We start from the raw sequence: 26,956 nt of genomic DNA on the forward strand, positions 1-26,956 counted from the left end.
CTGGGATAAAGTCTGCCAATACTTAAGGTTAGCTGCTATGACAGGCCTATGTCTGACTTCTGCAGTGTACAGGTTGTTTGGTTGGAATGGAAATTTACAAGTACTAGCAAATGTAGCCAAAATGTGGGCCTGCATGTTTTGTTTTCTAGGAATGGCAGCAAAGTTTGATTCCAAGAGGTCCTTAATCAAGTCTAAAATAGTATCCCTATATCTACCAAGCCTAGGGTTGTTGATAGAATATTCACCACTGATCTTTTTCATATTCAGCTCTGAGTCTCCCATGACAAAAACTCTTTTGGCTCCCAATTTCCTAACCATTTGTAACCCTAGAATCAAGGCTTCACATTCAGCCATGTTATTGGTACATTCAAAATTCCATTTGAAAGCATGTCCCTCAGCATGGTTATTTTCCATATTATGGATCCACACTCCTGCACCAGCCCCTAACCTATTTACAGACCCATCAAAGTCTAAATGCCAAAGTGACTCATGGAATATGTTCTCACTGTCAATTTTTCTGTACTTAAGGTCTTTAGCTATGATTTCCTTTTTATCAATTTCTTCATTGTATAATATGAAAGATTCAATATCTGAATGCATGGAGTATATGGGAAATTTTTGTTGCTTTTCCTCACTACTGACCACGTACTTCATCAAGGTCTCCCTATATAATTTTCTTTGTTGGCCAAAAACGTATATGGTGGCATAAGACATATTCAACTGCAAAGATCCTTGCAGATTTTATCCCCATGAGTGAGATAGTAGCATTCCATATTTTGGTGGGATGTCTACAACTACAATTTCCATTAGAATGCTCTTTTCAGGGCACTGGACAATAGTCACACATAAGTCTTTGATCATACCAAGGAATTTAACCTGGCTAGGCTCAAAGAAAATAAATCCTTATAAGGCATGGTAATGTCTAGGTTCAGTGTTTCCATTATTGCCTTTGGCATGAGATTGTGGGATGCTCCTGAGTCCAACATAGCATTATGCAAAATTTTATCATGAATGTTTAGGCTGATGTAAAAAGGAGGAACTCCCCCTTGCTGATGAATTCCATTGGCCTCAGGGCCAAACAACAATTCAGGTTGGTCATCATTCAAATTAACAGAATCCTCTCCCTCTCCTATGTTCAAAGTCTCAGTTATCTGTGACCTATAAGATTCATTCTTTACCAGTTCGGTCAGAGGAACTGATATCTTTAATTTAGCTATTTCATTTTTAATATTGAAAGGGAGCTGAGGTTTGTTTTTTTTATTCAAATCTCCCTTAATGTGTGCAGTTTGATTGTTTTTATCCTGTTTCTCAGTGGTAGGCATTTCAGTCTATGTTTCTACTATTTTGCCATAATTTCTTTTATCTTGATTGTTTTCAAGTATTGGCTCTGTTTGGGTTTTAGTGGAAGTAATATCTACAATCCTAGGGGTTGAAGTTTCAAGTGTTCCCCTAGGGAAAATTTATAATACTTTTTTAACTGGAATTTCTTTTATTATCTTAGTCTGGGTTTGGATGGATCTTTTAATGGGAGTCTCATTATTCTTCTCACTTCTTAAGATATATTGTTTATGTACCTCATATATAGCGGATTCATATCCTTGCTTAAAATCAAAATATTCACTAGATTCTAATCGTAACTGCTGAAGCATATATAACTCCTATTCTTCTTGAGTAAGAAAAACAATGTCTTCCTCTGTGGTTTCCAGTAACTTAATCTAGGTATCATCCTCTGCTTCTTGATTTTGTGAATACTCAACATAGTTTTTTTGGAAGGGGGACCTAATTTGTTGGTCCAGTGTAGCATTTTTTGCAGTATTAGGGTTCTTCCTAAAACCTGGGTTTCTTATTGGGGGTTGTTGTTGTTGATTCTCCCATCGATTTTTCCTCTCCATGTTATCTAACATATCCATGATTCTTTTTTTATTCAATGAGTTGAGAAAACTCATGATCTAAGAATGTTTTGTGGATTGAATTCTCAGATTTACTTCTAAATAATGAGAGGTCAAATGACAAATCGAAAGGGATGTTTCAGCATCAGGTAATTGTATTTTTAGCATCTTTCTATATACTTCATCTGCCTCAATGTATTTAGAAAAAGTAGGCTTATTGATAAGCAAGTGTTTAACCTCATGCTAGAGGTAAAACAAGTTTTCAAATTTTTGGTAGAGTACCTTTCCTGTTGGTAATGCTTTTATAGGTGATGTATTTACCTGATCCTTGGCTACCTCTTTGATTTTCTTGTTGTAATCCTCTTATGTTATGATTTTTTCACTTATCACTAAGGGATTGGGTAATCCCTTTTCTCTCAAAATTTGGAACTTAGCCATAAATTTGTCGATGGCTATCTGCATATTCTAAGACTTGTCCTCTAAGTTTTGCATCAAGTTCCTCTTGGATAGAACCTTTCTAACCTCTGAAATTGTCTTTTTTCTATCCTTTATTTCCAATTCCTGAAGTTCATACTTATTCTTGCTCTTAAGGAATTGGATAATTCTGGTAGCCTCTTCTGGAATTTGTCCTAATTCTTCCTTTAATTTATGGGTGGCCTCTGTAGCTAGCTTTATTAAATCTATTTGCTCAAAAATTACCTAAATAGTTGGCCAAATATCATTGAAAGAGTCAATGATATTGGCCCATAATCATTCGTTAGCCTTCCCAAGGGGTTCCTTCAATGCTAAGTCCTTTTCCAAGGCTTTCAATCTTTCATTCAACCTGGTATCCTTTTTCAATTCTTCCTTGTGCATGATTTTGGCAAGCTTGTAATCAGTTTCCAAGCTTGTCAATTTTTATTTGAGCTTATTCATCTCTGTTGTCTGTATGGACATCTCTTCCATAGCTTTAACCAACTTTGTTGCTTCATCACCTGATGTACCTGCTGCTGATGTAGATTTTGTAGAAACTAGCTGTGTTGTGGCCATTAGAGCTATGGAAGCCAATGAGGTAGCCAATGTGGAAGGAACAGTCGTGGTAACTGTTGGGATGACATTCACTGAGGTATGCCGATGTCAGTTTGCTTTAATCCGATTAAGTTGTCCAATTCCTTTTCTGTCTCCCTCAACTGATCATTTAGTTCAAGGACTAAGGCCATCAAATCTTCATGTCTTGTTTGGTTTTCCAAGACTTCCTATGTTTGGGGGTGTTGCAACTTAGGTATCTTCAATTGTTTCTTGAGTGCTACAATGTCATCATTCTTCTTTTTTATTAGTTGTTCAGTAGCCTTGATGTCTTTGGAATCATGTCACAATTCAATTATCAAGTCTTCCAAAGTCTTGATTCTAGTGTCTTTGGCTTGTGAGGAGGCCTTCTCCAACTGATACTCAGTTGAGATGTTATTCAATAAATTTTGTAACTGATGGGAAGCTATGGATTTTCCCGTAAGGGTGGAGTAAATAATTTCCCCATCCTATTTGTGAAATTCAATTGGTCAATGGGATGAATATCCCTTTTCAATACCTCAAAATCAATATTTTTGAAATCTATTGATGTTGTTGGTTGTTGCACAGTTGGCTTTATGAAGGACATTTGCATATTCCCTTCCTTTATGTCAAAAGATGACCTCAACATAGTTTGATTGGTGGGTGTAATTTTGAGATACTATGCATATGATTGTGCCTTCAATTTCTCATTTCTCATTTTGATTTCTTTGAACCTGTCCTTAATGTCCCTATCTCTATCAACAAGTTTATTAAATGACGAGACTTCTACACTGAGCTGCCTTTCTAAAATTTGAATCTGTAATGTAGATGGCTCCTGTGTTTCTCTAGATGGAGTTGTGCCCTTGTTCATGTCTAACTCAGTATAAGTTATTTCTACTAAGCTTTCTGTGTCTTCTTATTTTGAAACAGGATTGAGCCTTAGCCTTTTGCTCTAGTTGGCCTCATATTGTATGTTGGATGTGTCCATACCTGAACTAGAGGCTCCCTCTCTATTCCTTTTGGGATTCTTTTCCTCATTCTAAGGAGTCTGAAAAATAGTAGGGGTACTCATGGTTCCTTCTTGCTCTGGTACCTGCAAGAATGAGCTTTCATCAAGTTGTCTCTCTAAATCAAACAAGGTGTTTTCAACATCTACCTTTGTACTATCCCTGTCTATAAGAGTGTTTTCCAAACACTCAGATTGATTGGCATATCTCTCTATTTTTGGTATGGGGTGATGAATGTAAGGTCCCAATTTGACCTTTTGTCTTGGTTTAGTTATAAACCCTTGGGGGTCATATCTCCACATGAAACTGTTTTGGAACTTCATTTGTTGCAGAATTGATCTGCTTCCTGCCTTGCTTTTCTAGAATTGCAAATGAAAGGGCCTAACTGATTTTTGACCTTAAACTAAGTTCTTTTCTTGGATAATACAAAGTTGGCATCATCAGAGTTCATTATCTGCCGATAATACTCTAGATCAAATAAGCTCATGGGGAGGTATTTGGGTAGTTTGTATGGGGCAAGCTAGCAACCATAGATTCTTATTTCAATGAGATTTTAGTAAAGGTACCAATCTCCCACCTTACTTTGCTTGGAAAATTGGATCACTCTTTTGATTTCTTGGCTTATCCTGCGTGGAACGCTTCCTCTCAACATGGTCATGACTGGATGGACAAAAGAGTCAATGAAGTTTGTATAGGTGTATGGTGATGAATATATGTGGAACAGTGGTGTCCAAAATATAACAGACCTGGGTTGGCCTTTAGTATCCAACTTCTAGATGGTGAAGGAAAATCTGTTTGACTGACAATACAAAAACATGTAGTATAGTACAGATGAGTACTTGAAAACTCTTTCATTGTGCATTCTTGTAAATTGTTCATGCATCCTTTCAGCTATGAACTGTGCATAATTGTACAAAGTAGCAGGAGGCTTTATTGAGGTAAAAATGGACATGAAGGCCAAGATGAGCTCATCAACAAATTCATCTGTGGCATAGCCCAGAATACATGATACCATGGTTATAATTTTCATGCCCCTTTCAAAGAAAATGGAAGAAACATATGGAGGGACATCTTTAGGAATGTGTTGCTCTTCTATAATGAAAGTTTGGAATATTTGTGCCAGTCTAGATGGACTCAATTTGGTGTATTGGTCTAACAAATCCCGAATGGAGAGTGGGGTCAGGTTCGGACCTGGTTGGACTTGCAACATTTCATTGATTGATTTAACTCTAATAGTAAACAAGACTTTTTGGTCTGGGGACATTATAGCTCTCTGGCTGGGAATGTAATAGGCATGGCACATATGGACAATCTCAGGAAAGATATGTAGTTGTGGAAACTGGTATTTGAGAAAATTGGAGTCTCGAAGGCCAATGTCATCAGAATGGTTTAGATATCTGTCCTTACTCAAACAATGAATTTTGAGGAGTTAATAGGCACTCGTGTCTTTGATGTGAAAATCCATGTCTGCCAAGGAAGGTGGTCAAGGTCCAAATGGGGAGTTGTGATAGGTTTGACATCCATGGTGACGGGGGTAGCCATAATTTAGTTCTTGTGTATTTGAATTTGGAAATATAAGTTTATATCAGAGGTTTTGAAGGTAACTTGGAAGCTTTTAGAAGGGTTTGGGCACACAACTAATTTTCAAAGTAATTTCAATTAATTTTAGTTAATTAAAACACTTTAAAGACTGAACGTTTTCAAATTTAAAGGGTTTCTGTTAATTTGTCTTCAAATACCTTGAATTTGGGTGAATTAACTTCAAATTCAGTGTTCTCAACAATTTCAAAAGTTTGAATGGGCTCTAGTATGAACTGAGAGCTTGATTGGGGTGTATGCAACTTCTTCAGGAGTGAAAATTGAGGTCAATTGGCAATTCGAGCGTTTTCAGGTGTCATAATGGTTTGTAGAGGTTTACAAAGAAATTGAGTGAAAAAGTAGAAATAGGGCTTCTCTGCCTTTTTTTTGAACAATGGTTACTTTTTGGTCGGTAAATTACAAATGAACAGTGGGCAATTTTTCGTGTTGGGTGGGGAGGTGGCTTCCCAAGCCATCGCACTGCTTTTATGGAGGAGGTGTTATTTTGGCGAGGTCACTTGATCTATGTTAGCATTTGACACGTAGCAGATGGGGCCCGGGAAAAACCACTTTATCGAATGGGTAAAGGTCAGACATCGAGTGAACCTGATATGGCTATGGACCGTTGGATTTGGGTGCTGACATTCGAACAACAATCGGGTGACAAATGTGCACGGATGAAATGGGCCAAGGTTTCGGGGGGGCCCAGAGATTTAATCCTTGGTGGTTTGGGATTATTTACGAGTTAATCATGGGAATGAATGATTGAGCAGGGTTCAATGAAGGGATTATCTCAAATTTACCGAGAAGTGGTGAGTTAAGAGGGTTTTGTGAGGGATATGGAATAAAAGTATAGTTTATAGATAAACTAAGGGTTGGGGTATTACATAAGTGAGTTATTTATGTATGGGAAAAGGTATATCGGGAACTATAGTATTATGTTAAAAATTAATAGGAAAAGAAATGAGCAAAGTGAACATAACCTTAAGCATAAATTTAATATTTGTGCATTTTATTCCCATACACTTTATACTTAGGGTAAAAATATTTTTTTGCTATTTTGAATGAAATGGAATTTTAACTTGGGGTTGTTTACTTTTCATAGGAAAATAGAATTTAACCTTAGGAAAAGGGGTTTTATTAGGGTAATGAAGGGAAATGAATTTTATGAATGGAATTCTAACATTTGATGTTCTTAAGTCATTAAGCCAAGGGTCTGGTCCCACCAAAAGTCAGAGAAATGCTTTGAGCCTTTATGACTTGAAGGATTTTTAGTACTAGAACATACTTGTGGATAGGGAAATTAGTAAGTATAGGGATGAAATGAATGAGGGGGAGTCAATTAAATCAACTTATAAACCATTGTTTTTTCTTTCTTAACTACTCATGCACATTGAAAGATATGATTAAGCATGCTAATTGTGCTTTTGTCTAATCAACTTTATACTTCAGCAACCTTTCTTCTACTTACCCTAACATTTTTTCTTCATTTATTTGGGTGCATTTAGACTAGCAAACATTTATCACTCATTTTTCTTTTGAAAAGTAAACTATCTACTTCTAACCTTATATCTTCCAAGGGCTCAAATTAAGCTGATGAGCACCTTTCACTTTCTATATCTATCTAATAATCTACCAAGATTAAGCTATTTGGTCAAATTCTATTTCTCTAACTATCAACATAAAATTCAAAGCATGAAATAGTCAATATTAAGTATTTTGAGTACCATGGGTTATGGCATGTATGACAAGCTGCACACAACCACTATTTAAGACAGTAAAGTAGTAAAATAGTAGTGGCATTTAGACTTGCATACTTTCATGATCTATTTTGGTTTTTGGGATTCATGTATCTTCATTTTTTGATCTTTCCTTATTCTTTTTGCCCTTTGATATTTCTTTTAGGACATATCCTCTTTACATTTTTTATTTTTAATATGGAAAACATTTGCAGAAAGCAAATGTATGTACAATATTACAAGGCTTAACCTTAGCCAATTTTAAAATTATGAATCCTATCACTATAGGACTCTAACAAACACCACAATATTTTCCCGAGTGCACAATGTCCCCACCTAATAAACAGGATTTGATAGGACGCCATGACTCTAGCTTCCCAACATGAAAATATTCTCTTTATGCCATGCTCCTTAGTGTGTTTCCAAGCCTTTACACACATTAATATTTCAAGTATTTTTTCAACATTTCCTTCTGCAATTCTCCCTCTACATCCGAGCACGTCCACACTTTTTGTATGATCCCATGTAACTGAGCTTCTCCACCTATTATCTCTCACCAAGCCTCTTGCTTCACATCTTTTCCTTGCATGTTGACCGCACCCACAAGTTCCACAAGATTAAGGATTGTATGGCTTCATCCTCTATTCAGGATGTTGGGTGTAGAGCCTGATTATCTTCCTAATTCAAAGGTTTTGTTTCAACTATCGTTGGATCCCATTCTTTGAAATGAGAGTGTGGGGGGGCTTCATATTATAATTTCATAGTCAATCTAGTTCTCTCGTTAGGAAGAAGATCTCATAGTAGAAGTTAATTTTAATTTAGTTTTTTTTTCCTTAGAAGGAAACCCTCAGTTTATATGAGGGAATTGTATTGTGGTTATGTATCATGACAAACCTTATTTAAAATGTTATAGGGTATTTGTACACCCTTTAAGACACTAGTCACCTATACAACATACGTACATGGGCATCTTGATTATTTTTATCCAACGAAGGTGATTTGACTTCTCTAGTGCGTGAAGGATCAACTGGTGGGCGATGACTATACCTGCTATGCATACAGGGTGTCTGAATTGTGAAATGAATTTAAGAGGGAGGAGATACCTTCCAACGCTGAGGTGAAAACATCGTTTTTGAATTTCAATATTCAATTTGAATTTAAATATGAATTTTGAATTTAAGTGGAGTAGATGCCAGTTCATTGCTTGGGGAATATGCATTTTCTAAGCCAATGTTGTATTCACCTCCACTATTGAAGCCTTTGAACATGAATGTGACCTACAAGTTTGGAGACGCGTGGGGGTACCCTACACATTGCAAGGTGTTTGGAGACAATGTGAACAAAATTTCGTAGCTGGGGTAGCCATAAGGGAAATATTGTTCTACATGTTTGCCTTAATTTCGATCAACGAAGATTATAAGGAGGAGAAGGAAGGCTTGGGAGATGATTAGTTGAGATAAAACTGACATATATTAGCCATAGGAACAATATTTTTTTGCAAGATCTCTTAAATTCCAACGTTTCCCTAGCCGAGAGCGGAACCTCACGGAAGTTTCTCTATTACATCATCTATAATATAGAAACATACAGTTCTTGGTCGTTGAACTATCAGTTCCTTATAGTTGTCTTCACAGAATCAATAGCAGTGGAAATTCACACTTCCGGCCTGACACAGGCATGGAAGAAAAATAAGAATAACCCATTGGATAATCAATCTCATTATCATATTCATTATTCTCTTCCACACTACCTACATCCCCAACCAAACTAATTGCATCCACTGGTATTTCACATAAATCTAGAGAGTGAATGGATGAGATGTGAGAGGAAGCATGATAATATGCATTATCATCGAAAAAGTATTATTATTAATGCTCTCACTCTTGAACTCGTAACTGTCCCACTTCCATTCCCATCCCTTTGGCTCCCATTTTGCAACACTCCCATTCATGTCCCTCATTTTTATTTTATTTATTAAATAAAAATAATATAATATTTCATGGACAATATGAAAATCGCTAAGTTAAATATTATTCTTTTAACATGGTATTTAATATTTATCAAATTTAATAATTAGTTAATTATATTCGTTATGATTAAAATTAATGAAAAGGTTTAATAAATTTGAATTGTTATTTTCATATGAAAGTGTCAAAATGTCATTTTCATATAAACTTATCAAAATGAAAGGGAAAAAAATGTAAACCTTATGGTCTTAGTTAACATTTTAGATAAGAGCAGTTTCCATGATGTGTTAGGTAAAGATATTGTGTTTGGATATGGCAAGTCTAGATAAGTCCTTAACATTTTAGATAATGACAACTTCCATGACTTATTAAGTGAAGATATTGTGCATTCACATCCACACATTTGTGTATAAAAGTTCAATTACATTTGTTTTGCATTTGTTTTTGTGGTTAGTCATTTGCAAAATTTGAAAAAAAAAAATTATTTATTTTATATTTTAATATTTAATTTGTTTAAATTATTAAATATATTTTTAAAATTATTTTTGTATAATTAAAAAATTATTTATTAAAATTTATAGTTTAAATCTCTTAATTTTATTTTAAGTAAATAAGTTTATTTATATGTTAAAAATCTAATTTATACTATTAAAAACATTTAAACTTTTATAATAATATTTTTCTCTTTAATTTTTAATTTTTCTCATTTATAATAGTTATTTTAAGTATAATACCTTTTAAATAATTATTAACTAGAAAATAACATCTTTCTATTTTTTCCCACCCAAAATTCAGATTTTGATAGTAGATATAATTTTGATATACAGAACAAGGAAAAAAAATTTATAAAAAAAAAAAAAAAAAAATCATTATAAAATTCTAATTTTTACTTTAAATATAAATAATTAATTAAATAATAATAAAAATATTTTAGAATGGTTTAATAATTAAATATTAATAAAAAAATTAATTAATTAAAAATAAATAATAAAAATATCTATCTTAAAATTATTTACGTGAACTAAGATTACTATATTCAAAAAAAATTATTAAAAAATAAATTTTCCATCATTAAAATTTGATTAGTAAGTATTTTTTTAATAATAAATTGTATTCCTTTATTTATTTATTTATTATTTTTTATTATTTTATTATTATTATTATTATTAAAATTTGCATTTTCAAAAATATTACATTTAATAATTTGATTATTTGATTAGTAACTATTTTTTTAATAATAAATTGTATTTCAATTTTTTATAATATATGGTAATTATTATTATTATTAAAAAAAAATGCATTTTCAAAAATATTATATTTCTTAATATTTAATAAAATTGAATAAAAAAAAATATATTAATCTTAATTAATAAAAAAAGATATAATATAATTAAAAATAATTAATACAAATATTTATATTTCTTAAGTTTTCTTGGATTTCATATCTTTTATCTAAATTAATAGCTGCTTAATAATTAATAATTTAATTGAGCTAAATTCCAAACAACCTCACAAAAGAGAACTCCTTTCCTTAAATCTTTCTACAATTTTGGCTTTCCTCTGCAACTGTCTAATTGCACATTCAGAGCTTCCCATTCCCCATTTTTTATATCCGTATCTATTTTTAGGCCGATTTTTATATGCATTTTACATATGTCCATCCTTCTCTCCTTTGACATTTAGTTGTCATGCATTATTTTTTTACCCTCGGGGTCTCTCCAATTTACAGTGGCTACATTTTTGGCATACTCTGCCAGGAAGTGACACACCCAATGATTTCTTCGGTGCAGGACTACCATCTACCTACAGAAAATGACTCAAAGCACCTCTGCCAGAGGATGGGCTCATGGACTGCTCTAGCATTTTTTTTTTGTGGCCACATTTTCTGTGGTATATAAGCAACATGAGAGCGGGGTTGATGAGCATACATTTCAAGATCCACTGACTTTCCAACAATCATTCCAAAAGGTGCAACCTGTGCTTTTAAATGCTGCTGAAGAACAAAGTAATATGGTATAGCTTCGGCTGGGGTTCCAACAGGTACAGATCCTCCAAGAATACCAAGACCCTCCTCATTCGACTCATCACTTGTACAATATCCACAAGGAAATCAAAGATATCTTCTGTATGAATCGATGAGGGCAGGGTAAGCTCCAAAACGAGCATTCCACAAGCTTTTGCAAAAATCGCAGGAACCTCAGCCAAATTCATCCTCACATCTTCATCTACCTTCATAATTTTCTTGATTGCAGCCCAAGTGTGATGACCCCGTAAAATGTAATTATTTAAAGTTTACTGTGGTAAAAACTGAATGACATTGAGAGACTTGTTTTCTTTTATGAGTAATCTGTTAATTTTAAATATGCATTAAAATAATGTTTAAAGAATTACTCAGAAAAGTATTGGGCTCCCAAAAGGGAACTGGAAAAAGAAAAGGAAAGTAGTTAATTAAACTGAAAATAACCACCTTCCCTAACTGGAGGGATTTTACAGGAAAAGGAAAAGAGGGTGGACAGAATGTTGTGCTGTAGAGACAGACAGAAAAGAAAAAGGAAAAATACCTTGTTTTGGACTAAGTTTGGTAGTGACCAGATAGTCGAGCACGAGGTGCTGTCTTACTGAGGATTGAGATCCGGTAAGCAAAAGCTCGAGGGGAGACTCAGGTCCCGAAGAACAAGTCTCGCGGATGGGTGGATAGCGAGCTTGACACATGAATTTGCAGAAGAAGTGCTGAAGAACTTTCCCTACGAGCGGTGACCAGGTAAGTATCAAAACCCTAAGGTATCGCAATCATTTGTATAGAATGGGTAGCTTAGAATACTTGCAGTTACTGCGTATTATCAGTAGAACAGAAACCCTACAGTACTATTAAATAAATAGAATAACTGTGAATATGGAAATGACACAGAAATGCATGCCTTCGTGTCAATTAGATAACTGTACAACTCTGCATACCCGTAGCAAGAAGGGTTATTTATTATTACAGTATGAAATAATAGCAGGGGTTAGGGTTTGAATATGCAGGGCCGGGTATCCTACGAAGGAGGAATAAATCTTGTAACAGAAATCCATATCCTATTACAATTCAAGAAACCTAAGTTCCCTTATCTGGTACGTTATATGGTAACGTATAACCTGGAGAGGAGCCGTAGATAACCTCGGCATTGCAAGGTCTGAAGAGAATTAGGGAGTGGTAAGTAAAAACTTAAGTTAGAACCGGAATAGGTCCGCGGCTGGAGGAACCCTTGCAGTAGGCAGAAGCCTGAAGCCACCGCCGTTATTTCTCATGGACAATAGTCAGTTAGAAAGCAGAGCTTAGCCTCATGCTTGAACCTTACTTTTAAAAAAAAAACAAAACAGAGGAATTGTTAAAGATTGAAATAGACTGCCCTGATATTACTTCCGAGTATAATAACATTTACATCTTTAACAGATAGTCGAGTAATCTCTAGCATATAGGCCGAATGCGTTACTGCCTGTAAAAATGATGTTAAACTCTATATACACAGTAAAATAAAACACTGTTATGGCAGAGGAATAAACGTATAGTCAATTACAATATTCGTATCAGAAAATTACAGTAGTCAGCTTTAATATTCATAACAAAAGATTTCAGAGCAAAGAGTATATGGCGGACTGAGTCCATATCATGACGGTAAAAGAACAAAATAGAGTATAAACCATACATCTGTATGACCAAAGGTCTTATCTTTTCATCCATCACCGAGTTCGACCATACATCCATCGAATGAGATGCAGGTGTGAACCCTGGCGGAACCAACGAGTTCGGTTGGAAGGGGCGCAGGCCGACAAAACCAAACCCTCTTAAAACCATCGACATTACGAATAAATTTTCAGAGCAAGCATTTTAATAAACGAACTGGGTAATGCTTAAATTCTACCCTTACGGGAAATTTTGTAAAGAGAATGATAATAAACATCAGAAAATTAACATTGCTCTGTAACAAACAAAAGAGCCGAGCATGAAAATACACCGCAGAAGTTTAACCATGTTCTTTAATAACCAAAAAGAGCTGCCAAACTTTATGGGTTCAGACCCAGATACAGTAATTCGGTAGGAACTAATAAGTGCTTACATATAATCACAGATGCAAATAATACATAGCAAATTAATGTTCCAAAAGCTGCAAAGCAGCAGTCAATAGTACAGTCTCGTGAACTTGAGACCTCGACCCCAAAACTGCCATAAACAAGAGGGAAGTTAACCCAACTTCCTCATAGGCAAACCCCAACAGGTATGAACCTGGAGATTAGAAGGCCATTTACCGCCATCTGCGCCAACCATAGAGGAATAAGGTGGCTGGGGTTTATAATGAAGCACAACGGTAATCCCTCCGACAAAGATACTAAGAAATCGTAACCAGAAGTTTACACCATAATGTAAGGAAACGAAACTACGCTTGTACCTGTAAACATTCAGAGTAATAGCAACAGAGAGCAGAGTAGACCGTCGAAGGAGCCACGATAGCGGATCTGCACCACCTGTCACTCAAAAGGGATATGGCCGTTATACTGTGCACTCATTAAGATAACCCTAAATAATATTGCGAATCCAGTTAACAAATGTAAATCTTACCCAGCCTGTCAAGGATTTACACCCTCGGCGCGATAGCAACATGATGAGATTTCATGCTGGTAAAGGGGGTCAGAAGAGAACTGGTGCAGAAGTTATGGAACAAACGCCCAGTGGTAACAGGGAACTACACCAAGCCTCGAAGCGCCAAGCAGAAGCAGCAAAACCCGGGAGAAAACGGGATATCAAACTTATAAACGCGAGCACACAACCTTGCTACGTGGAGCAACCTCCTCCCTCGATCATTCTCAGAGCTTGCATGCCATAGATCTTGGCGGTAATGCCAAAGTGTGAAGGCGGGAAGGTTCCAGCCTGTAGAACCACGTCTGGGCACGTGATCAGGCCGGCGGCCTTTAAGGCTAGTCGAGATGTCTTGTATAGAAGGCGCCAGCATATAAATGGTGGGTGGGACTCATTACCCTTACCAACATGAATTACGAACATCCTTTGCATAGTATTGGGTGGCATCACATCATATTACAGTGGAATAGTTAAAACCATATATTAACGTTAAACACTTGGTATTGTGATGACACCATATCAAATATAAGTTATATACGACGGTGTATGTAAATATATAAGGAGGGTGCTGTTACCATGAAATTTTTTTTTACAATGTTTAAATGCAGGTGAGATATGTGACAAATTGGTATCAGAGCCCAGGTTGCCCATACTGTGGCCTCTGGGTATGAGTAATATGTGTTCGTTTTTTTTTTTTTTTTTTTTTTTTTTTTAATTCTTTTCAGCAGAAGCTCACAATGTTAACTGTTGTAGGATTAGACCAGACCGGAACAAGGAAAAATGAATCCGGGAAACAACCCAGAATTGTGGGTGCAGTTGGGTGAGGAGACCCGCAGTACAAATCTGGCCATACTAGAAACAGTTCAAGAGCTAAAGAATGAAATGGCTCGTTTACGTGAGGACAATGCACGTTTGACAATGGAGCAGGAAAGGATACTAAAAAGCTTGTCCGACAAACAGAACCCGCCACTGGCCAACCCTAGTGCAGAGCAGCAGAGAATGACAGAGGAGCAGAATTACCAGGCAGAATCTGAGATTCCAGAAGATGGAGAGGATCAATCTGATAATGCATCAGAACAGCAGACTTCAAAGCGACAAAAAGTGGAATTGCAGGGAGAATTCCGAAAAATTAAACCCCCACACTACGACAGGGAACAAGAGGAAGCAGCTTAAGCATGGCTGATTAACATGAATAAATATTTCCAGTTATATGAGTATGACCATAACTTGAAGGCACGATTGGCCATTTTTTAGTTGCAAGGGAAAGCAACATTGTGTTGGGAAGAAGTTAAAATCGTGAAAGGGGTAAGCGAACGAACCATAACATGGGAAAAATTTTAAAAATATTTTAAAGAGAGATATTTAACAGAACGCTTTTATGATGAAAAAGCAAAGGAATTCCACGATCTGCGGTTGGGACAGCAGACTATGGATGAGTTCATCAATCATTTCACCTGCTTGCTCCGTTATGTACCCTACCTTAAAGAAGAAAAAGCTAAGGTGCAAAGATTTGTTAGCAGCTTACCTATGTATATGAGGGAAACGATTGAATTTGACAATCCCAAAACTATGGATGAAGCTATCCGTAAAGCTAGAATGTGCTACCAGCAGAGCAAACAGAAAGGGGACAGTTCTAACAGGAAATGGAATGAGAAAAAGAATAGTAAAATTGTGGGTAACAATAGAGGAAGCCGGGTTGGTGGAGCTAAAGGAAGCATCAAAGGCCAGAGTAGCAGAGCAGCACCGAGAGGTTCTTTCAGGCCCAAGCCTATCAGTGAAACCAGAATGGGTGAGCAATCTGTCAAGTTGGATAATGAGGGAGTAACCAGACCCCCAGTACAGTGCTGGGGTTGTGGCGGACCACACTATGTCAAGAACTGTCTGCAACGGAAGGGGACTGATAAGATCTCCCAGATTCATGAAGCATCAACCGTGGGCGACGTGGGACGAAGTGTGCCAAAAATTAATGCAGCCTTGGACGACCGCCAGGCAGAATACCAGCCCACTATGGTCGAATTTGAAGGTAAAATTTCAAACCTTTCTATCTCTGTTCTAATTGACCCAGGAGCTACTTTGAGTTATATTAGTCCAAAGATAGTTGAACAGTGTAAATTGCAGCCTGAAAAATTCAAGAACCCATGGCTGGTACAGCTAGCTACAGGGACTAAAAGACGAGTAATGGCAAAGATAAAAAACTGTCCTATAACGATAGCCGGACAGCCAGTGGTGGCAGATTTGAACATGCTTCCACTTGGATCCTATGACGTCCTAATTGGGATGGATTGGTTAGAAAAGCATTGGGCTTTAGTGAACTGCAAAACGAAGGTCATACGGTTCAAGGATGACTCTGGAATGGAACAGGAGATGCAGGGAATTAAACGACCAGTGCAGGTCCGGCCAATCACTGCATCCCAGCTAGCGAAATGCATCCGGAAAAGATGCCAAGTGTATGCCATTCAGGTGAATTATGCAGAAACTAAGAATAAAGGGAGTCCGCTAGACCACCTTCCAGTAATAAAAGAATTCGCGGATGTGTTTCCAGAGGAAATTCCTGGATTACCTCCGAAAAGGGATATTGACTTCACCATTGAGTTAATACCAGGAGCTGCCCCAGTTTCGCGGACACCTTATAGAATGAGTGTACCTGAGCTGACTGAGTTGAAAATGCAATTACAAGAACTGCTGGATAAAAATTATATCCGTCCCAGTGTCTCTCCATGGGGAGCTCCGGTGCTATTCGTCAAGAAGAAGGATGGAACTTTTCGGATGTGTATCGATTACCGACAACTGAACAAACTCACAATTAAAAATAAATACCCCTTACCTCAGATCGATGAACTTTTTGATCAGGTTAAGGGGGCGACAATATTTTCCAAAATTGATTTTCGATCTGGTTACCATCAGATCAAAATTAAAGAAGAGGATATTGCTAAAACAGCCTTCAGAACCCGATATGGACACTACGAGTTTGTAGTGCTGCCTTTTGGACTGACTAACGCACCCGCCACATTCATGTGCTTAATGAACAGCGTGTTCCATCAGTTTCTAGACAAATTTGTACTAATATTCATTGATGATATTCTGATTTATTCCCGTTCCAAGGAGGAACACGAGGAGCACCTCCGGATAGTATTGCAAACCCTGCGAGAGCATCAGCTGTATGCTAAACTTAGCAAGTGCGACTTCTACAAAGAAGAGATTCAGTATTTAGGCCATGTGATCACCAAAGAATGGATTTCAGTGGATCTTGAGAAAATTAAAACCATAATGAATTGGCCCGTGCCTAAAGATGTGGCGGATATCAGATCTTTAATGGGATTAGCAGGGTACTACAGAAGATTCGTAGAAGGCTTTTCAAGAGTGGCATATCCTATTACGTCCTTACAAAAGAAAGGAAGGGCAATCAAATGGAGTTCGGACTGTCAACAAAGTTTTGAATGACTTAAGCACTTACTCACTACTGCTCCCGTCCTAAGTATAGCTGATCCTAATAAGGATTATGTAGTATGTACTGATGCTAGTCGAGAAGGCGTTGGAGGTGTGTTAATGCAAGAAGGGAGAGTGATCACCTATGAGTCGAGAAAGTTGAAGGAACATGAACAGAAGTATTCTGCCTACGACTTGGAGTTGGCAGCTATCATACATGCCCCTAAAATGTGGCGACATTATCTTTTGGGTAAGAAATTTCTGTTATTAACAGATCAGAACAGCTTGACAAACTATTTCAGTCAACCCACCCTGAATGAAAGGCAGGCCCGTTGGGCAGATTTCTTAAGTGGATTCGATTTTGATATTAAACACCTGAAAGGAAAAGAAAACCGTGTGGCAGACGCCCTAAGTCGTAAGGTACAATGTTTATATGAAGTTACTCTCAGCAAGTGGGAAAACTCCTTGCAAGAGAGGATAAAAACAGCAGCAAACCAGGATGCTGAATATCAGCAAATGAAGCGACAAAAGTCACTTTCCAGCCAGGAGAGCCAGCAAGGGTATGAAGTGAGCAAAGATGGGATGCTGTTTTACAGAAAACGACTGTTTATACCAAATGATGATAGTCTTAGAAACTTAATTCTGAATGAGTTTCATACCAGTCATTACGCAGGTCATCCTGGATACCAGAAAATGCTTGCTGCACTTCGGAAAGAGTACTACTGGCCAGGGATGAAAAGACATGTGGCTGAATATTTAGCGCGATGTTTAGAGTGCCAGCAGATCAAGACAGAGCACCAGCACCCGGCTGGGTTATTGCAACCCCTACCCATTCCAGAATGGAAATGGGAAATTATATCCATGGATTTTATAACTGGGTTACCTAGAACAAGGAGGAACAACGACTCTATTATGGTGGTAGTTGATAAGTTGAGTAAAGCAGCCCACTTTATTCCAGTGCAATCGACCTACAGGGCAGTACAAATTGCACACATATTTATGCAGAATGTGTTCAGACTCCACGGGCTTCCAAAGATTATAATATCATATCGGGATGTAAAGTTTACATCCGCCTTTTGGAAAACACTATTTGCGGAATAGGGAACGCCACTGAACTTCAGCACAGCATACCATCCCCAGACTGATGGGCAGACGGAGAGAGTAAATCAGGTGTTGGAGGACATGCTGAGAGCATGTGTAATGCAAAAGCCGACTCAGTGGGAAGATTATCTACACTTGGTAGAATTTGCTTATAACAATGGATATCACACATCAATTCAAATGTCTCCATTTGAAGTTTTGTACGGACGCAAATGTCGGACGCCCACAAATTGGAGTGGCCCGGAGGATAAGTTCAGGTTGGGACCCGAAATGCTCAAAGAAATGGAGGACATGGTCAAAAGGGTGCGAGCTAACCTGAAGGCCGCTCAAGATCGGCAAAAGAGTTTTGCAGATCGGAAGAGGAGGTTCAAAGAGTATCAGGTGGGCGACCACGTTTACATAAGAATACAAGCCAAGAAGAGTACTCTGCAATGGAGCAGTTGCGCTAAACTCGCGCCTCGTTATTTTGGACCTTTCCAGGTCTTGGCAAGAGTTGGGCCAGTAGCTTATCAGCTAGCTTTACCAAGCCACATTAAAATTCATAATGTCTTCCATGTATCCATGCTTAAAAAGTATATTTATGACCCTAAGCATGTGATCCAGTGGCAGGATATACGGGTAAGAGTTATTTTCAATTGAACTAATTGGAAAAGTGTCAAGAGATAGAAAACTGACACTGTTATTGTTTGCAGGTCGAACCGGAAGGAGAGGTCTTGGTAGAACCGCTGAGCATTCTCGACCGGAGAGAAGTACAGCTGCGGAAGCGGGTTATTACCCAAATTAAAGTGCAGTGGCAGCACTATGGGCCGGATGAGGCCACTTGGGAAGATGAAGAGCTCTTTAGGAAAGCTTATCCGGAGCTGTTTGAGAACGCTGGACATCGGGACGATGTCCAAACTCAGGGGGGGGAGATGTGATGACCCCGTAAAATGTAATTATTTAAAGTTTACTGTGGTAAAAACTGAATGACATTGAGAGACTTATTTTCTTTTATGAGTAATCTGTTAATTTTAAATATGCATTAAAATAATGTTTAAAGAATTACTCAGAAAAGTATTGGGCTCCCAAAAGGGAACTGGAAAAAGAAAAGGAAAGTAGTTAATTAAACTGAAAATAACCACCTTCCCTAACTGGAGGGATTTTCCAGGAAAAGGAAAAGAGGGTGGACAGAATGTTGTGCTGTAGAGACAGACAGAAAAGAAAAAGGAAAAATACCTTGTTTTGGACTAAGTCTGGTAGTGACCAGATAGTCGAGCACTAGGTGCTGTCTTACTGAGGATTGAGATCTGGTAAGAAAAAGCTCGGGCGGAGACTCAGGTCCCGAAGGACAAGTCTCACGGATGGGTGGATAGCGAGCTTGACACAGGAATTTGCAGAAGAAGTGCTGAAGCACTTTCCCTACGAGCAGTGACCAGGTAAGTATCAAAACCCTAAGGTATTGCAATCGTTTGTATAGAATGGGTAGCTTAGAATACTTGCAGTTACTGCGTATTATCAGTAGAACAGAAACCCTACAGTACTATTAAATAAATAGAATAACTGTGAATATGGAAATGACACAGAAATGCATGCCTTCGTGTCAATTAGATAACTGTACAACTCTGCATACCCGTAGCAAGAAGGGTTATTTATTATTACAGTATGAAATAATAGCAGGGGTTAGGGTTTGAATATGCAGGGCCGGGTATCCTGCGAAGGAGGAATAAATCTTGTAACAGAAATCCATATCCTATTACAATTCAAGAAACCTAAGTTCCCTTATCTGGTACGTTATATGGTAACGTATAACCTGGAGAAGAGTCGTAGATAACCTCGGCATTGCAAGGTCTGAAGAGAATTAGGGAGTGGTAAGTAAAATCTTAAGTTAGAACCGGAATAGGTCCGCGGCTGGAGGAACCCTTGCGGCAGACAGAAGCGTGAAGCCACCGCCGTTATTTCTCATGGACAATAGTCGGTTAGAAAGCAGAGCTTAGCCTCATGCTTGAACCTTACTTTAAAAAAAAAAACAAAACAGAGGAATTGTTAAAGATTGAAATAGACTGCCCTGATATTACTTCCGAGTATAATAACATTTACATCTTTAACAGATAGTCGAGTAATCTCTAGCATATAGGCCGAATGCGTTACTGCCTGTAAAAATGATGTTAAACTCTATATACACAGTAAAAGAAAACACTGTTATGGCAGAGGAATAAACATATAGTCAATTACAATATTCGTATCAGAAAATTACATTAGTTAGCTTTAATATTCATAACAAAATATTTCAGAGCAAACAGTATATGGTGGACTGAGTCCATATCATGACGGTAAAAGAACAAAATAGAGTATAAACCATACATATGTATTACCAAAGGTCTTATCTTTTCAACCATCGCCGAGTTCGACCATACATCCATCGAATGAGATGCAGGTGTGAACCCTGGCGGAACCAACGAGTTCGGTTGGAAGGGGCGCAGGCCGACACAACCAAACCCTCTTAAAACTATCGACATTACGAATAAATTTTCAGAGCAAGCATTTTAATAAACGAACTGGGTAATGCTTAAATTCTACCCTTACGGGAAATTTTGTAAAGAGAATGATAATAAACATCAAAAATTAACATTGCTCTATAACAAACAAAAGAGCCGAGCATGAAAATACATCGTAGAAGTTTAACCATGTTCTTTAATAACCAAAAAGAGCTACCAAACTTTATGGGTTCAGACCCAGATACAGTAATTCGGTAGGAACTAATAAGTGCTTACATATAATCACAGATGCAAATAATACATAGTGAATTAATGTTCCAAAAGCTGCAAAGCAGCAGTCAATAGTACAGTCTCGTGAACTTGAGACCTCGACCCCAAAACTGCCATAAACAAGAGGGAAGTTAACCCAGCTTCCTCATAGGCAAACCCCAACAGGTATGAACCTGGAGATTAGAAGGTTGTTTACCGCCATTTGCGCCAACCATAGAGGAATAAGGTGGCTGGGGTTTATAATGAAGCACAGCGGTAATCCCTCAGACAAAGATACTCAGAAATCGTAACCAGAAGTTTACACCATAATGTAAGGAAACGAAACTACGCGTGTACCTGTAAACATTTAGAGTAATAGCAACAGAGAGCAGAGTAGACCGCCGAAGGAGCCACGATAGCGAATCTACACCACCTGTCACTCAAAAGGGAGATGGTCGTTATACTGTGCACTCATTAAGATAACCCTAAATAATATTGCGAATCCAGTTAACAAATGTAAATCTTACTCAGCCTGTCAAGGATTTACACCCTAGGCGCGATAGAAACATGATGAGATTGCATGCTGGTAAAGGGGGTCAGAAGAGAACCGGTGCAGAAGTTATGGAACAAACGCCCAGTGGTAACGGGGAACTACACCAAGCCTCGGAGCGCCAAGCAGAAGCAGCAAAACCCCGGAGAAAACGGGATATCAAACTTATAAACGCGAGCACACAACCTTGCTACGTGGAGCAACCTCCTCCCTCGATCATTCTCAGAGCTTTCATGCCGTAGATCTTGGCGGTAATGCCAAAGTGTGAAGGCGGGAAGGTTCCAGCCTGTAGAACCATGTCTGGGCACGTGATCAGGCCGGCAGCCTTTAAGGCTAGTCGAGATGTCTTGTATAGAAGGCACCAGCATATAAATGGTGGGTGGGACTCATTACCCTTACCAACATGAATTACGAACATCCTTTGCATAGTATTGGGTGGCATCACATCATATTACAGTGGAATAGTTAAAACCATATATTAACGTTAAACTCTTGGTATTGTGATGATACCATATCAAATATAAGTTATATATGACGGTGTATGTAAATATATAAGGAGGGTGCTGTTACCATGAATTTTTTTTTTACAATGTTTAAATGCAGGTGAGATATGTGACACCAAGGTAAACCATGGTTCTTGAATTCTAATGTGTGCTCTATATTATGCATCTGATTAGATTGTTTTAATGTGTGTTCTATATTATGCATCTGATTAGCCTAAAAAATCTATAGTTGTTATTGTTGTTGTTGAAGAAGATGTTGGTAAGCCAACTACTGTTTTGCAACTAGCTGAGCAGCAGTTGCAGGATATGCAGATGTAGGCTGGCCAGGAGACTGAACAATTTCAACAACAAAGGCTGGAGCAATGGAGCAATAAGTGCAACCAACTGAGTTGTTTGAACTTCCTCAAAGTTTCAGAGATATAAGTAAGAAACATATTACATCAAAGATTTATAACCTTGTATTAATGGCAATATCTTTTAAGTAATCAATAGACTTATCTGAAAGGCTTCTCTGTCCACTCTCATGTAAATTTTGTAAATTTCTTTTTCTGATTTGAACTTCAGAGAATATTATTTATTTTTTGAAATTTTTAAAATTTTATCTATATTTTTTATGTTTTGAGATTTGGGTAAATTTTATGTGTTAAATTTAGTGTTAAGATTTGTAATTTTTTTGAAAATTTTGCTTAAATCTTGTAATTTTTTTGGTTTAAAATTATAATTTTATTAATTTAATAAGAATTCATAATTAAATTTTACTTTGGCCCATTTTAAGTAAGTTTAAATTATCTATTTATTAACAAACTCCATCCAAAAATTTAAATCAGAATATTAAAATTATAAGGTGCAAATAAAGAACTAATCACTTCAATGTTTCCACAAAATATCATGGGGCAATCCATGAATTTTTACTATAAATATTTCCACCCGTTCCAATTTTATACAATCTGGATCATTCTTCACATTACACAAATTCCTTTTAATTTTTATTGAATTTTGTACCATTATTTTTGTAAGGGTTAATTTTTATTTGATTATCTATTGGTTTGAGATCTAGAGTTTGGATATTCTTTTTGTACCATTATTTGGGTAAGGGTTAATTTTTATTTGATTATCTATTGGTTTGAGATCTAGAGTTGGGATATTCTTTAAATATGTTGAGCTAGCAAGGAGATAAAACAAGATAAAATGGTAAGAATGGCATAGCAATAATTTCCAAGTAGGATTGTTTTAATGTGAAATGAAATTTTAGTTTAGAATTTTTATTTTGTTTTTAGTAAATTTGGTGAATAAATTTTTAGTATTTTTAATTTGTAGGGTAATTTGAGAATTTTATTTCAAATATATTTTAGTGCATCTTGAATTTATCTAAATATTCAAAAATACATTTTAAACAATAAAAAAATCACACTTTTATCCAAAATTGTATTACCTTATTCCAAAAAAAAAATCTAATTAAACTTTGCCTTTTAGTATCACAAATGCAAAACTATTCAAAACTATGCCTTTTAGTATCACAAATGCAAAACTATGATATGTAGTTAAATTATTCAAATTATTTTGGCAATCATTTTAATAGTTTTGATTAATTTATTCTAACAAACCACTAAAATCTATTCTAATAGATTAAAACAATATCATTGAAATCTGATTCACCATTTTCTACTTTTCTACTAAGTCTAATTTGAGTGGCATGTCTACCCATTAAGCAACTTTTTTAAGGATGAGTTTTTTTGTTTCTTATTTTAAACCAGACCTTCGCACAATTATTTTATTATTAGAAAGATACAAAGTGTAAAGGATTTTACTTTTTGACCATGATCAACCAACTTTGAACTTTCTGTCATGCTAACCTTAGCACCATTGCATCATTTAATAGCCACCTATCCCTTAAGTTTAATCAAAATTGCTCTGTAATTAAAGCACAATTATTTTATTATTAAAAAGATAAAAACTGTAAAGGATTTTGCTTATTGACCGTGACTGACCAACTCAACCTTTATGTCATGTTAACCTTAGCACCACTACATCATTTAATAGCCACCTATCTTTTAAGTTCAATCAAAATTGCTTGGTAATTAAAGAAAGTAGTCAAATTAGTATGGGAGTGAATGACGACATGAACTGATATTGCTACACAATCAAGATAGTAAAAGGCTTTAGTTATGAATTGAGAATAGTCAATGTACTTCTATTGTGTGTGCCTCTAGTTTGCAGTTATAAATTTTATCGCTCTTAAATTTACCCTTTTATATTAAAGATATTATCTTATTTTTTATTATTTAAGTTTTTAGAAATTACCTTTAATAATTCTATAAAGATTTTTAATTATTTTATGCTCTACATAAATTTCAAAAAGAAAGTTAACTCTCAAAAGATTAAGTGTGTTAGTCATTTCCTTCATATTGTATTAAAAATTAGAGTAAGATATAATGATTGAATAAAATGTTTTTGGGCCATAAACCAAAACATACATGTGAATTATAACTTTCTTATATTATTTGAGTAATGTTGAGCATGAATTATTATCTATTATTATTTTTAATTAATTAATTTTTAATTTAAAAATATATATTTATTTATTTATAATATTTTAGTAATTATTTAATTTTAAAAACATTTAAACAAAAAATTAAAAATCTACTAATTTTTTAAAAATCAATTAAAATTGAGTAGAAAGTTATATATATATATATATATATATAGAGGTAGGTAGGTAATGTTGAACATGATTTATTATTCATTTCGATTTTTAATCAAGTAGTTTTTTAATTTAAAAATATTTATTCATTTATAATATTTTAATAATTATTTAATTTAAAAACATTTGAAAATCTAATAAATTTTTAAAAATCAATTAAAAATTAGTAAAAAGTTTGAAGAACATAATAATATATAAAAGAGAATATATACTAACAATCATATCTTATTTCATTTCTTTAATAGCAATAGTGATTTTTTTAATGTAATTATGTATTTGTCAAAAACTTATTTATTTTTATCTAAAAAAAATATCAATGTTTATAATTTGAATATTATATTATAAATATAGACTTAGGAATTTTTCTAACGAACTAAACTAAATTAATTGTAATGTGAAAAATCACAATAATATTTTGAAATAAAATTAGCTAAATGAAATAATGTATATTATTTACTTTTACCAATAAAAATACAAATCCTTATGATCTCATGTAATGGATGGGATCTTAAAATTTTCTTATGGATTGAATCTTAAAATTTCATATGCATATGTTGTCTTTTTTCCTCTAGATTATCATTGCCTTAAATAAAATATATCAGGTATGCATTCGAGAGTTCAATAAATACTATAAAATATTGTTTTAAATTGTATGTTCTTTATTTTGATATGTAATCATTATTTATATTTTTGGAATTATAATTATATAAAAAAATTGTAATTTTTCAAAACGTAAATTTTATTAATATGATTGAAATGAATCAAATATATAATTATCATATAAATCTTTATTAGTATTTTTAAAATTTTCATTGACTTGCTTTATAACAAATATATATAATTTCTTAAATGAGATAAACACTAATAATAGGGAATACAAATAGAAATAAGAATAAAACTTATATTTTGAATGCCCCCATATTGGCAAAAAAATATTAAATGCCCTTCATCAAACATCATAGAATGCCTAAAATGAGGCAAAGCTAATTTGTACCCACTGTTTCCTCTTGGTATATATTACCTGTCCTCTTGGTATAAATTGTGCATTCCATAAAAACAATATTTATTTACAATAGTTCTAAATCTTTCATTAGTAAAATAAGTGGTAAATTATATCTCAACCAACGTTCATCATCTCAATATTTCAATTATTATTTTAATTGTGTATTACCAACTTAACACAAATACACTAAACAACCTAAATCTAATACAACAATTATCATTTCAAATCAAAATACAACTTTTCTAATTCAACAATTTCAATTTAAGACTCTTATAGCCTTCTCTGCACCTTTTGAGGCAATTGCTAATTATAGCTAATTTGAAATTGCATGCCCAACGCCTGCATCCTCCTTTCCCCAAAAGTGGTCTAAAAATTAAATTCAACGTTCTTCTCCTGCAACTATTATCGACGCTTCCTCCGCCTCCTCTTCCAGTGATCCCACCGCCAGTCACAATAGCGATTTCCCCACGATGGTTTTTGATACAATGTGTTTATAAACCATCGTGGCAAGGATACAAAGAAGACTTTCGCTGGTTATCTCTATCATTCTCTTCTCTCACATGCATTCAAAGAATTTTTAGATTAGCGGGAATTGTGGGAGGGACTTCATTTTCCTTCTCAAATTGAAGACGCTATTCGAACTGCTTTTGTTAGGACCTGCGGTTCCGCCCGAAGTGCGACCGCGTTTGAAGGAAGGACAAGCGGTTGAGTAATGCGAAGGACGAGCTCAAACTTAATGTGCAATGGAGTCATGCGCACAAATGAAGGAGAGCGACATGTTTATAGGCGTGGGGAGCATGGATGGATTACACCCATGGCCGACCTATACTTGCGATGTTAGAACGAAGGTCGACGGATGGTTGGAGGGCATTTGGCGATGGAGTATAGGGCGTGGGCAGGTTGGCTAGGTAGCCAAGACCTCACCCAATGCACGATATAAGTTAACAAAGCATGGAGGTCATTTGGAACATCGCTCAACACACTCAAGAAAAGAAGAAGTGTGAAGTACTAAGGTGTAGCTGCAGCAAAGGAAGGTGAGGCGCAGTTCTATGCGCCCAGCCTTAGGCGAGGTCAAACGGAGGTGAAACACACAGAATTAAAGACTTGGGTGAGAGCGCGGGTAAGGCA

At 35.8% G+C, this 26,956-nt stretch overlaps 1 pseudogene; it reads right to left on the reverse strand.

Moving 5' to 3' along the window:
- Window positions 1-10,998: 10,998 nt before the first annotated feature.
- Window positions 10,999-26,956, reverse strand: part of LOC149182240 (uncharacterized) — a 30,409-nt pseudogene continuing 14,451 nt past the window's right edge.

The sequence above is a fragment of the Pinus tabuliformis genome, chromosome 3_2 (assembly GCF_031772625.1).
Source record: "Pinus tabuliformis cultivar Carrire ecotype Pingquan chromosome 3_2, CPIR1, whole genome shotgun sequence".
Classification (NCBI taxonomy): Eukaryota; Viridiplantae; Streptophyta; class Pinopsida; order Pinales; family Pinaceae; genus Pinus; species Pinus tabuliformis.